Consider the following 15035-nt stretch of genomic DNA (forward strand, 5'->3'; position numbering starts at 1 on the left):
GGAGGCCAAGGAAACACCTTGAACTCTTTGGACTGTTTCTCTAACCATTCCTGAACACTTTTTTGCAATCTGGCAGGGTGCATTATCCTGCTGAAAGAGGCCACTGCCATCAGGGAACACCATTGCCATGAAGTGGTGCACATGGTCTGCAACAATCGCTATATAGGTGCTACCGCTACGTGTCAATGTAACAGCCATGCGAATGCCAGGACCCACGGTTTCCCAGTAAAACATTGCCCGTCAGCCTGCCTTCTTCCCACAGTGCCTCGTGCTGACATTTCTTCCCGAGGTAAACAATGCACATGGCCATCCACCTGATCTAAAAGATCTAACATGATTTATCAGACCAGGCAACCTTCTTACATTGTTCCATGGTCCAGTTCTGACACTAATGTCCTCATTGAAGACACATTTGGTAGTGGACAGGGGTCATCATAAGTACTCCAACTGGGCTGTGACTGTATAGCCCCATATACAGAAAACAGTGATGCACTGTGTGTTCTGACATCTTCCTATCATGGACAGCCATTATCAGTTTTTTTGTTTTTGTTTTTTACTATTTTAATGTCTGACAGCCTATGGAGGTTGTCAGTAATGCTTTTGACACTGTTGCACATGGAAGGCTTATCAATCAACTGCAATCTTTGAGTTTGGATTCCAATATTGTTGAATGGGTAAGGCAGTGGCTGAGTGACAGGCAATAGAGGGTTGTAGTCAATGGAGTATATTCGAAGCTTGGGCTTGTCACCAGTGGGGTACCTCAGGGATCTGTACTTGGACCCATTCTCTTTAGTATTTTTATTAGTGATATTGCAGAAGGTCTTGATGGTAAGGTATGCCTTTTTGCTGATGATACCAAGATATGTAACAGGGTTGATGTTCCAGGAGGGATAAGCCAAATGGCAAATGATTTAGGTAAACTAGAAAAATGAACAGAGTTGTGGCAACTGACATTTAATGTGGATAAGTTTTAGGATAATGCATCTTGGACGTAAAAACCCAAGGGCAGAGTACAGAATATTTGATAGAGTCCTAAGGGATTTAGGGATGATTATTTAGGGATTTAGGAAAGGGATTTAGGGGTGATTATTTCTGATGACTTAAAGGTAGGCAGACAATGTAATAGAACAGCAGGAAATGCTAGCAGAATGCTTGGTTGTATTAGCAGTAGAAAGAGGGAAGTACTCATGCCATTGTACAGAACACTGGTGAGACCTCACCTGGAGTACTGTACACAGTACTGGAGACCGTATCTTCAGAAGGATATTGATACCTTAGAGAGAGTTCAGAGAAGGGCTACTAAACTGGTTCATGGATTGCAGGATAAAACTTACCAGGAAAGGTTAAAGGATCTTAACATGTATAGCTCGGAGGAAAGACGAGACAGGGGGGATATGGTAGAAACATTTAAATACATAAAGGGAATCAACACAGTAAAGGAGGAGACTATATTTAAAAGAAGAAAAACTACCACAACAAGAGCACATAGTCTTAAATTAGAGGGACAAAGGTTTAAAAATAATATCAGGAAGTATTACTTTACTGAGAGGGTGGTGGATGCATGGAATAGCCTTCCAGCTGAAGTGGTAGAGGTTAACACAGTAAAAGGAGTTTAAGCATGCGTGGGATAGGCATAAGGCTGTCCTAACTATAAGATAAGGCCAGGGACTATTGAAAGTATTTCGAAAATTGGGCAGACTAGATGGGCCGAATGGTTCTTATCTGCTGTCACATTCTATGTTTCTATGAGGTGATTTTTTATTAATGGTCCTTGGCCCTTATAGATTGCATTTAGGTACAAAGATGGGATTTCCTGGTTGTTTAGTGCTTTGCGTTTGCTAAGACCAGAGAGCTAGCGAACTCTCTAAACAAGTACCTATTTAAATCAAAAAGACAGGCAAAATAGGAAGATTTATTTAAAGTCCTATCATTATACATAAGTGGTCTTCTATCACACACACAAAAGAGACACCTCTTAAAATCAAAGTGTCTTTCTCTGGTCAAAAAACGAAAAGTATGTGACATAATAAAAAAATAAAACGTTTCAACACTAACAAGGAAGACATAAACACTTTTTTTTTTTATTGGTTACAGATATCATTGTATCATATCTACAAACCAGGTAACACAGCTATCATGTTCATCTTAACATAGTTTAAAATAAAGCATACCAAACGTGTATAAAAGTAGCAAAGCTAACTAAAAGCAATTTCCTGCTACTGTGATGGAATAAATTAAGTCATCTAAATGCTAAACTATTGTATGATGTAAAAGGAAGCATCAAGGCTCTTTACTATTCAGACCTTCACTTTCCACAGAGGAGCAACACTTATTTTGACAGTGACAAGTAATTTTAGAACAAAATGTCCAGAAAAGTGGAGCACTACTTACAAACCTTCGGGATAGGAAAAAGCAGCAAAATACCAATCTTTTCTATTTTCGGCAATTATCTTTTTATTTTGAAGAAAACTTAGTAAAACTGGCTCAGTCTTCGGTGATCTTTTCTCATTTATGAGTCATTTCCCTTTAAAGTTCAAATCTAGCAGATCATGTAATCTGTTTCTCCCAGTATACAGGCCAGAGAACAAAATTCAGAAAACACACTGCCTAGTGCAACTTATCATATAAACACCAAAGAAATACACTATATAAACGAATAAACTCACATTTAAATGCCACTCCATACACAATAAAGCAGCTTGTTAGATCAAGGGTAACACGTCTCAAAATAGTGTAAATTGCCACAACTTCTATGGAACCCAAACATATATATATACTTTATTATATTCAGTGATTAAAAAACAAACTAGCAGCTTACTTGCACAAATGGTTAGCATCACGGTGTACGCTGAGTGTCACTATAACAGCTTATAGTCCGAAGACGCGGCTCTTTGAGCAGTTACAAAGTCATTTTAGAATGAATTACTCTTTTTTATGATTATATAGTGTCCTTAAACAACCTAGTGGTAAGTATGTCACTTTACAGCTATGCCTATCTTGTATCTGTTTGTTTCAAGATCTCATAACTTTTCTGATAACTCACCACATGATTACCCACCAGTGATGTCCTACATTGGGAACTGTAGTCCTGAGGCTGGATTTACTGAGCACTATTTAAAAGGATACAAGTGAACAGTAATCCTTCCTCTACAACATGGGATATTTTAACTTTTAGATAGGGGAGACATGTTTTCCAAAGAAGGGTCCATATTTTAAGAGAGACTAGAAAGAGTACTAAGAGAGAGCACTGTGTATACTGCTAAGAGGGTAAGACTGAGAAAGGGTAAGACTGAGAAAGGACTCAGAGCTGAGTCATGTATAAAATAAGAAAGTGTACATTGCTGGCAGAGAGCACAGGAGAATTTCCCTAGAGTGAGCCGTGGCAAATTGATGTGCTTCAGGCCACCTCTTAAAATGTGTTTTTTTTTTTGTGTTTTTTTTAAATAAATATTATTAAACTACTGCAAATATTTTCAACTAAAATCAGTTAGGCTAGAAGAATATGTATCTCTCTAGACAGGGTCAAATAAAAGGAAAATAAGTAGGTGTGCAACAGAAATGTTTATCCTATTCAACTATACCATGGTTCCAAAAAAAGTTAGAAGCCAACATTTTAGAATCTGAAAACTACCGGTAAATTAAAAAATTCTGGGATGGACACAATATTAAAAAAAAACAGCATGGGAAATTATATAATAATGCAGCTATTGCTAGATACCTAGTAAATACAGTTTACTTATAACTACAATGTAAGACACAGACGCATGCTCAGCCACACAGAAAACACTAATTAACAACTGCCCTCTGGTCCCCAACCCTCCTCCCTGTGACACATAAGAATACTTTATTTACTCACGCGAATGCAGCGCCAATCTCCCTCCACCTGCATTCAATCAATGGGGATTTCATTGACGCTGAATGTTCTAGGGCAAAGAGTGAGGACGTCCAGCGTCATTTAAGAGACTTAAAGTCTACTACAAACCAGGAAGTGCCTCTAGTGGCTGTCATTGCAGGACTAAGGGGGAAGGTACATTGCACCTAGACCACTTAAATGAGCTGAAGTGGTCTATGTGCTAAGTGTCCCTCTATAGCTTTATATGCTCACAGTCATACAGAAAATGCACAGGGGTTCTTTTTCTCAGTACTACGTGCAAATGCAGATATGTATTTGTTCAGAGTGTTATTGTGTTAATATGCGGATGTTTAAAGTATAGTTATGTATTTGTGTGGAGAGATTGTGTGTGAATGAAGAGTTGTATGTGGGGAATGCCTGTGCATGTGATTGCAGGGTGTAGAAGGTGGTGTGTGTGTGTAAATGGGGGTGTATTAGTGCAGTATGTCAGTGTATGTGAATGAAGGGGTGTATTTGTGTGTGAATGAAGGGATGTATTGTATGGAGATTAGTGTGAATAGCATTTGAGGATAGTGTATGCATGCAAGTGCATCTGTTTTGGTATTCCCTGGTCTACTTAATGCTCTATGTAAACCCATGTCTACATACTATTCCATTGCCCTTTCTGCTACATGTATTTATTAAAAAAACATTCTCCTCACTCAGCGCATCTGCCATTCTGTTGTGGCCTTTCCACATGTGCATCTCCTCACCTCCCCCTCCATTGTATAGGTCTCAATATCTCTCCTCATCACTTATGTCTCTTTCCCTTCATCTCCCCTAGATGGAAATAGTGTAATTCCTAATCCCTGGATTGGATTCTCTCCTGGTGCATTAGTAAATCAAATGGGCCTGAGTTTGAGTACATGTCACGTAAACCAGGATATATAATATATGTAACATTGTTGTCATGAGATTAAATTGATCCTAGATCTAATTCTAATCAAACTCTATATTATTATTAAATATTGGTATATATACAGTGCCAACTTGTTCTGCAGCACTTTATAATATTATAAAAAGGGGAGAATTTAACAATTAAGGAGTCAATGACAAAATGTTAGAGGAACAGTAGGTTGATGAGAACCCTGCTCAGACGAGCTTGCAGTCTAGAGTATTGCAGTAAAAAGATACAATAGGAAAGGAATCAAGGGGGACAGCAAACAACAAGGTGGAAAAATAGCAGAACTGGAGGTGAGAGTGGAGTGGGGCCCATTAGGAGAAAGAAAGAGACAGATTTGTAAAATAGAGGTTACTCTGGGAATCCATTAGCATTTCTGAAATGATAGGTTTTGAGAGAATTCTTAAATGATTGAAGACTAGGGGAGATTCTGATGGGGTAGACAGGCTGTTCCAAAGGAAAGGAGCCTGCAAGCATGAATTAGCTGTAAGGGTGCGAGCAGTGGACAGGAGAAGGCCACCAGCAGAGCAGAGAGACAGAGAAGGGGCGTACCTACGAATCGGTGAAGAAATGTAACAGGGCTAGAGTTGTTAAGATCTTTATCAACATAACATAACCCATTTGCACAAAGTAAAAAAGGAAAAGGTTAGTATTTTGAATTGACATCTATAGGATACAGAAAGACAATGTAAGGATTGATAGAAGGGTAAGGAAGGAGAGGAGCGACAGTAGAGAAAAATCAGCCTGGCTGTAGCATTTATTACAGCTTGTAGTGGGCAGTACGGCTTCTGGATAGATCAATTAGGAGAGAATTACATTAATCCATGCGAATAATTACAAGAACAAAATTATACAACCAAATATTTGTAATGGTAAAGCAGATATGAAAAAACAATGCTGCTTTTGATCATATGGTTCAATATGATGGTTCTAGAAACCTCAGATGGCACTATTTCCCGTAACACACACTTCATCATCATTTTAGATTTTAGATCATTCCCTCGCTTTCTCTTTTGCATATGTAAGGGAGGGAGATATATATATATATGTGTGTGTGTGTATGTAACAGCACTTGATAACTAATGCGCATGTCCATAATAAGAGTACTGACCAGGCCTGAGCTCAGCCATATGGTGAACCAGGTACCAGAATATCAAGATTGTGCAAAGGGATAAATAAAAAGTCAAAACCATTATGTGTATTTTAAAACTAATGCACTGATAACATAGGTACCAATTGCATTGGCATACGAATTCATGAAAGTTTGCTTGCTAACCACAAGCAGCCAAAACTAAAAGATAAATGTGCAAAACATATATTGTTATTTCGTTAATGTAAGGCCCTAGCAGAGAACACATTGAACACTTTTTCAATGAATACATCAAAACGTTGCTTATATAAATGCACTGTGTAAGGCTGTACTGGGTAAAACGAAGGCCATACACTACCATCTACACTATGCTCGATCGGAGCCTGTTACATTTTAAAAACTGTTTCTGGTTAAAATGGAGATATAGGAGAATCCTATTCAAGAAATTTGAGAGTTCCATTTGGTTTGGTTGCTCATAGATGACAAATAAAACATGAATAAAATAAATACCGGGTGTGTAATAGCCATACTGAAGCAAAACCTCCTATTTACTAAAGACAAGTTGAGTGCAATGTCACCCATCACAGCAGACAGTGCTCCGGTCAGCTCAAGTTTGGAACAATGACTAGCTATTGCAAGTAAAACAAGTTGGATACTAATCAAACACTGACGTTCCACACTCTTGAACATCTTTACTTTAATGAAAAAGACTGCAAATTGTATTACAATAATAATGTACAATAAATAAAGACCTCTCCATTCCTAAAATTTGATTTAAAATGTGGAGACCAAAAGATTTACGAAGACCTACGGACACCCTTCCACATGGTGGGACTAGCAAACGGTCATATACTATTCCAAAAACCCATTTGCAGAAGGCAAATAAATAAATATTTCAAGGCTAACAGACTATATCAGAAGCATTTTTTGGTAAAGGAATGAAGCAAGTGATTGGCTGTGCTGTTCCAGCCAATCAAATTGCTCTTAAGCATTAAAACGGAAGAGCTCAATTCAGACATAGGCATATACACAGGATAGGATATATAAAAAATATTTTTTTTTTCACCCCTCCTGGGTGGTGTATTTATTCCTCATTCTCGGGTCCTCTACCAGAGGTCTGTACCAGAGGTCTAGGAGTCGGAGGGTTCTGCGCAGTATCTTAGCTGTTCATAGAAATATATAATATATATGTTCGAAAAAACTTTGTATTTGCTGCTAAATTAGAAAAATTCTCCAATTCTATTTTTTTCCACTTTGGTTAGCTTGGCCTGCATTTTTTTTTTTTGTTTGGGTGTCAGTTTCAGAGCAAGTAACTGTTTCATGTTTTTAGGTCGTTCACTAAATTGAAATTGTGCAGAGCTGACAGACAAACGCTATGTAAAGATAACATCTAGGAAATGTGTCCTGCTATATTCTGGGCATTTTGTAGTTTATTGACTATAGTGTTTATTACTGTGATATCTACTAATAATAAAGACTATAAATAAGAAAATGAGAACAAGTTATCCTTTCCTTGCATGTTTGTGTTGCACTATGGTAATGAGGATTTAAAAGGAGATGGTGTAAAAGACAGTTTAGGGTTTTTTGTTTTTTTTTAAAGCGTTATAGAGTTATTCATTAAAATGTGAAATCCCATTAATTGATGAGGGGATTGCAACTTAAAGGCCAAAACAGAAAACCTGGAAAAAAGACGCAATGGAGAATATTTCCGATTATGATATTTTGCCCAAAATTGTGCAATTTCTAATCAACTCCTGACAATCCCTTAGTAAATAAACACATTGGAGTAAATTAACATTATTTGTGGTTATTCACTAAGCTGCACATTTTGGAGAATACATAAGGAAATTGCATTTTTTTTAAACAGCTGGAAAATAGCGAAGTTGAGTTTTTTTCCCCCCATTCAGCTTTTTGTCCCAACACAATGCAATTCTCTTGTTTATTTCTCCACAGTTCCTGTTTGAGTGATTATAGTTTTACATGTGGCTCTAGAGTGATTAATACAAAGAAAAAAATAGAAACAAAAAGAAATGGTCCAACTCTCTTGTAAGATAGCACAGTGATAACTGCTCCACCTGCACTCCTTTTAGTATCTATTGCATATTCCGATTTTGTTTCCAAGCAGGATCACTTCAATATTTCATCCATCTGAACGTGATAGCCTAAGTACCTTTATATTTTGTAATATTAACATTAAACCCCCTATATGTAATTGAAAATTAGTAAAAACCTAATTGCACACTTCCTTGTTACATAATGTGATGTTAACTTATTAATGATCACCGTTCTCTGTAGAGTGTTTAATATGAACATTCTGAAACCTGACAATATCGCGTTACGTAGGTTTTAAAGCTATATTGCACTTATAAATCGTCTCATCCACTCCTCACACCGTTTGTAATTAGTCACACTTTTCATTGCCGTCATGTAATACAACTCACACTGTACTGAGCTGAGTAGGTCACTAAAGGGGCAAAGATAAAATACATGTTCTAATCAGTATTCTATATTATCAACACCTCGCTATCGTACCATAGTCATATTAATAGTTGGTTGTTTTTTTTTTGTGTGTGTATTTAATAAAATGTTACTTTACGAAAACAGAACTTCTCCTTTGTTTAATGTTTGGACAAGTCACTTAAGTTTATTTCTCAAGCCTGTCTTTATATTAATCCCTTTGACCTGAGCTCACCTTTACATGACTGTCTGAGATGGATAAAAAAAAAAAATATTTTTTAAATGCATTGAATAAAATATAGCTATTTCTATCATCTATTTACCAATATAAAATAATTGCATGAAAGTTCTTACCTGTGAAAAGTGTGCATCTTAACATATTTTCAACCCTGTCGCATGTAAAAACGGGGATCTCACTTGCACGCTGATTACACTTTAATTTCTTTTTTTCACCTTCTTCATAAAGGTGTATTAATGGTCCTCATTTGTACTGTCAGGCTGAATACCAAAAGCAGTTAAAGTTAGTTTTTTTTTTTTCTTGTGTCTGGTGTACAGCAGTGAGTCTCCTTGCTTCCCTTCTCCAGCCCTGCATATAGGAATTTCAGAGAATAAAATTAAATCATCATGGATGTGGCTCAATCCTTTGATCCAATCACTGCTGTGTCCTAGGACTTCAGCCAATCACCTCTCAACCCCAGTCCCCCTGTGAGGATGAGCCTTCCCTAAGCAGGCTTGGAAATGACTGGAGTTTGGTCCCTCCCATTGTGTCTACTTATATGGGTGACTTTAAGTGCACAGCATCAGGTATTCTTTATGTTCTGCTAAAATACACTTGTTATTGTTAACGGTAAAAAGACATAGAATACATTACGAATAAAATATAGCTACCATCTCTTGTCTTTGAAACCAGACACCATCCTTCTATCTGCAGTATACATTAATATGTCTCGATCTGCTGCCCTTGGTTTTTCCAATAGGAAGGTCAATAGAATTATTGATCAGATTAGCAAAACTATAGCTGAACAGGGTTGGCAGTGTTTGTTTATCTTTATTATTGAATATGTTTTATTTTTACAACTCTACATTCAGGCGCTTAAGAAACATCATGAATTTAATGTATTGTCATTTATACATTATCCAAGTGAAAATGGAATGCCCTGTTTAAACCTACTAAATAATTTAATGTCTGCAAACGCTTCTAACTTCAGGGACATTTGCATCATTCTATCGCAGATGTTATGTCTCAAAATGTACTATTAGTCCCCTTGAGTGGTATTTAAATGGTTAAATTGTCAAACTGACAAATGGTTAATTCACCACTTCAGGGACCATAGGAATATATCAGATCACTGAAGTGATGTGTGGTTCTTAAAGGGTTAATTCCGTTTTGTTGCATAAGGATTTTACATTGTACTGTTGAGGAAGAAATAGGACAACAATACAAGAATTACAAAGATACAAAATGATTTAAGTATTTAAGCTATTGCCTTGCTTTAAATGCTCACCCAAGCTTACACTAAACATGATCCATCAGATGTAAAAACATTTTTTAACAGTATTTGTAAAATAATGAATTTTGCTTTTTTTTATTATTATTATTATTATTATTGCAATTTATATAGCGCCAACAGATTCCGTAGCGCTTTACAATATTATGAGAGGGGGGATTTAACTATAAATAGGACAATTACAAATAAACTTACAGGAAACAATAGGTTGAACAGGACCCTGCTCGATTGAGCTTACATTCTATAGGAGGTGGGGTGTAAAACACATTAGGACAGGAATTTGCAATCAAATAAGGTGGACTGCCCTTTAGGAGAGGGCAAGAGACAGGTATGTGAGGTATTGGTTAGTCTTGGAGGCCATAAGCTTTCCTAAAGAGATGGGTTTTAAGGCACTTCTTAAAAGATGCAAGACTAGGGGAGAGTCTGATGGCGGTAGGCAGGCTATTCCATAGGAAGGGAGCCGCCCGCGAGAAGTCCTGCAAGTGCGAGTTGGCCGTACGAGTGCGGACAACGGACAGGAGGTGGTCACGGGCAGAGCGGAGAGACCGAGAAGGGACATACCTATGGATCTGTGAGGAGATATAAGAGGGGCTAGAGTTGTTCAGTGCTTTATAGGTGTGAGTTAGTACCTTGAATTGACTCCTATAGCATACAGGAAGCCAATGTAAGGACTGGCAGAGGGGTGAGGTGTGAGAGAAACGACTAGAGAGGAAAATCAGTCTAGCAGCAGCATTCATTACGGACTGTAGGGGTGCAGTACGGCTTTTGGGAAGACCAATCAGGAGAGGGTTACAGTAATCCATGTGGGAAATTACTAGAGCATGGACAAGCTCCTTGGTAGTATCTGGTGCAAGAAAGGGGCGGATGCGGGCTATGTTTTTAAGATGGAATCTACAGGATTTGGCAACATGCTGGATGTGAGGCTCAAAGGTGAGACCAGAGTCAAGTATGACGCCAAGACATCGCGCTTGCAAGGACGGACTGATGTTGGTACCACAAACTTGAAGGGAGAGCGAAAGAGGAGGATCAGTATTAGGAGGAGGAAAGACAAGGAGCTCAGTTTTTGAGAGATTGAGTTTCAGGAAGCGGGAGGACATCCAGTCAGAGATGGAAGAAAGGCAAGCAGTGACACGTTGCAGGACAGCAGGGGAGAGGTCCGGGGAGGAGAGATATAGCTGGGTGTCATCAGCGTACAGGTGGTAGTGGAATCCAAAAGAGGTAATAAGTTTGCCAAGAGAGGCAGTATAAAGAGAAAATAGAAGGGGACCAAGGACGGAGCCTTGGGGGACTCCAACCGAGACAGGGCGAGGGGAGGAGGTATCATTAGAAAAGGAGACACTGAATGAGCGTTGGGAGAGATAAGAGGAAAGCCACGAGAGGACAGAGCCACAGAGACCAAGCGATTGAAGAGTTTGAAGAAGGAGAGCATGATCAACGGTGTCAAAGGCCGCTGAGAGGTCAAGAAGAATTAGTATGGAGTAGTGGCCTTTGGATTTAGCTGCGATTAGGTCGTTAGTGACTTTGATAAGGGCAGTCTCTGTAGAGTGGAGAGGGCGGAAGCCAGATTGAAGGGGGTCAAGGAGAGAGTTGGAATTGAGGAAATGAGACAAACGGGTAAAGACAAGTCTTTCCAGAAGCTTTGAGGAAAAAGGGAGCAGGGATATGGGACGGTAGTTAGAAAGGGTGGATGGGTCGAGGGATGGTTTTTTTAGTATAGGTACTACAGTGGCATGTTTAAGGTCAGCAGGGACGATGCCAGAAGAGAGCGAGCAGTTGAAGATGTGTGTTAGAGAAGGCACGAGACAAGTGGAGAGAGATCTGATAAGGTGAGATGGGACAGGATCGAGCGGGCAAGTGGTGGGGCGAGAGGAGCAAAGAAGAGCAGCCACCTCTTGGTCAGTAGCTGGGGAGAATGTATGAAGGGTAGGAAAGGCATGATTTATGTGTGATTGAGAAACAGAAAGGCAAGGAGGGGAGAATTCTTTCCTTAGCTGTTCAATCTTGTCAGTGAAGTAACATGCAAAGTTATCAGAAGTAAGGTTAGTTTTGGGGGTGGCCACAGCAGGGCGAAGAAGAGAATTAAAGGTGTCAAAGAGACGCCTGGGGTTGCGGGAACATGAACTAATGAGAGAGGAAAAATAGGACTGTTTGGCAAGGGCAAGGGCTGCACTGTATGAACACAATATGAATCTATAATGGAGAAAGTCTGATTGGGTACGAGACTTCCTCCAGGAGCGTTCAGCACAACGGGAGCATCTTTGCAGGTAGCGCGTTGATTTAGTATGCCATGGTTGGGGGCGGGTCCTCCTCGAGGTGCTGGTTTGGAGTGGCACTGCAGTGTTCAAGGCAGATGTAAGAGTAGAGTTATATATGGAGATGGCCAGTGAAGGACAGGAGAGGGAAGGGATGGACAGCAGTTGTGAATCAATGTCAGCTGACAACTGTTGGAGATCAAGAGAATTAAGGTCCCTCCTGAGTTGAGGGGGGTTAGGCTGAGGTTGTTGGGTGAGGGGGTACGCAAGAGCAAATGATAAGAGGTGGTGATCAGAGAGTGGATATGGAGTGTTGCAGATATTAGTTACTGTACATGCATAAGTGAAGATTAGGTCAAGGGTATTGCCAGCTACATGGGTGGGAGAATCTGCCCACTGCGATAGCCCGAGGGAGGAAGTAATTGAAAGTAGTTTAGTGGATGCAGAGGTCAAAGGTGGGTTTATAGGAATATTGAAGTCCCCGAGAATTAGGGATGGAATGTTAGAAGAGAGGAAATAGGGTAGCCAGGCAGCAAAGTGGTCAAGGAAGAGAAGAGGGGAACCAGGGGGACGGTAAATAACAGCAATGTTAGCAGAGAAGGGTTTGAAAAGGCGAATTGAGTGTATTTCAAATGATGGGAAAGAGAGGGAAGGGGGGATGGGAAGAGGTTTAAAAGATTCTGGATTTGTTATGGACAATTTGTTATGGACAAATAACCAATTTTAAACGTTCCCATCCATGAACAAGGATATCTCACACCTGTTAGTGGTCCATGGAATAATGTGATGTCAAATGAGTTAAGATGGCTGTCATACAGGGACGGGTCTTGACAGCCATGCTGAACAGACGCATGAAACAGGAGCTCCTCACAAATCTTGCTTTCTAGCTTCTAATTTTGATAACTGGCGGACTTTATTCTTCTGGTGACTGACTGATAGCGACTGGGAATGGCTGGAAACCTCCCCGGAGCACTCTTGCTGTCAGTGGCTGTGGGGCTCCAAGCTACTACTAGTGTGGACCTGACCAGGAGCTGCGGCCAACCTCATCGGCGGAACCGCACTAGCTGAACAAGCAGCAATTCCTGTCCTCTGCTGTCATGTTATTACAGGCATTTTTGGACTATTCTGCACAACGAAAAATAAAGAATTTAAAAAGAACAAAAACAAAACATGGCTGTCACACATCTATTGAGCCATGTAGTTTTGGAAGGAAGTGATTGCTCATGTAGTCATTTCCTGTCAAAGTGTGACAGAATCCAGGATTCACCTTTAGTCAAGACACTAGTCCTCCTACTTGTGGCCTCTCTGGGCAGTCACTAATTAAGAGTGCTATAAAACCAGCAGTCAGGAGTCAGAAGGCCTTTAGTTTCATGACTGGATCTGATAAAGAACCCAGGTGTCTCTAGACAGGGCCGGAGTGGCCCACTGGGATACTAGGAAATTTCCCGGTGGGCCACGGCACCTGGGGCTGGGCTGACAGCCCTAATCATTGCTCAGGCTCCTGTGATCCCGGCTGGCCATGTGTGAGCTGTGCACAGGACCCCATGGGAGCAGGGGGAGCCAAGCGGCCGGCCCAACTCACACATGGCTCATAAAAAAAAAAACTGCGTTGGGGCAGAGCTAGCGTGCGGCAGGGGTGGGGCTTAGCGTGCAGGGGGGCCTGGTTAATGCAGCATGGGAAGCAGTAAGGAGTCCCTGCTTCCCCAACAACAAGCCTCCAGGAGCTCCAAGGGATGTGAAGGTAAGAAGCAGGTCAGTGTGTCTGTGTGTGACTGCCTGTGAGTTTGTGACTGTGTGTGTGTGTGACTGCCTCTGTGTGTATGTATGACTGTCTGTCTGTGTGACTGCCTCTGTGTGTATGTATGACTGTCTGTCTGCCTGTGTGTGTGACTGTCTGCCTCTGTGTGTATGTATGACTGTCTGCCTGTGTGTGTGACACTGTGTGTGTGTGACTGTCTGCCTCTGTGTGTAAGTATGACTGTCTGCCTGTGTGTGTGTGCGGTTGTGTGTGACTGACTGCCTCTGTGTGTATGTATGAATGTCTGCCTGTGTGTGCGTGTGTGACACTGTCTGTGTGTGTGACTGTCTGCCTCTGTGTGTATGTATGACTGTCTGCCTGTGTGTGTGTGTGTTACACTGTCTGTGTGTGTGTGTGTGTGTGACTGTCTGCCTCTGTGTGTGTGCATGACTGTCTGTCTGCCTATGTGTGTGACACTGTCTGTGTGTGTGTGTGCGACTGTGTGCCTCTGTGTGTATGTATGGCTGTCTGCCTGTGTGTGTGTGGCTATCTGCCTGTGTGTGTATGACTATCTGCCTGTGTGTGTTTGACTGTCTGCCTGTGTGTGCGTGTGTGTGTGTGTGTGTGTCTGTCTGCCTGTCTCTGTGTGTGTGGCTTTCTGCTTGTCTCTGTGTGTGTATGTCTGCCTCTGTGTGTGTGGGTGCCTGCCTCTGGGTGTGTGGATGTCTTTGTGCATCTGCTAGTGAGTGAGGTTCTGTGTGTGTGTGTGTGCGCATCTGCTAGTGAGTGAGCTTCTGTGTGTATGCACCTGCTAGTGAGTTTGTGTGTGCCTGCTAGTGAGTGAGCTTGTATGTGTGTCCAGGGCCGGCCTTAGGCATTTAGACGCCCTGTGCGAAAAATCTTCACAGCGCCCCCCCCCCCCCCCGTCATCCATGTATGCTGTTATGTTTGTGTTGTCTGTGTATGTAATAGTACATGTGATGACTGTGTGTGATATGTATGCTATGTGTGATATTTGTAATGGGTATATTAACAGTGTGTGATATGCGTGTATTGGTTGTATGTGACACACACACACACACACACACACACAGAGTCAGACGGCCATACACACACAGGAAGACATCCACACACACACAAGCAGACAGTCATACACACACACACAGGCAGACAGTCATACACACACACACACACAGA

At 40.8% G+C, this 15035-nt stretch overlaps 1 protein-coding gene across 2 annotated transcripts in view; it reads right to left on the reverse strand.

The window, feature by feature from the left end:
- Positions 1-15035, reverse strand: part of KCNJ14 (potassium inwardly rectifying channel subfamily J member 14) — a 71441-nt gene that overhangs the window by 48082 nt on the left and 8324 nt on the right. The window contains exons 1-2 of one of the 2 annotated variants that reach the window (XM_063435705.1): positions 12861-13490; positions 8695-8926 (exon numbers count right to left, since the gene is read on the reverse strand). The gene's annotated coding sequence lies outside the window, so the exon portion shown is untranslated. Of the gene's footprint in view, positions 1-8694; positions 8927-12860; positions 13491-15035 lie in introns of those variants that run through there. The other variant, XM_063435706.1, reaches the window with a different exon arrangement.

The sequence above is a fragment of the Pelobates fuscus genome, chromosome 11 (genome assembly GCF_036172605.1).
Source record: "Pelobates fuscus isolate aPelFus1 chromosome 11, aPelFus1.pri, whole genome shotgun sequence".
Classification (NCBI taxonomy): Eukaryota; Metazoa; Chordata; class Amphibia; order Anura; family Pelobatidae; genus Pelobates; species Pelobates fuscus.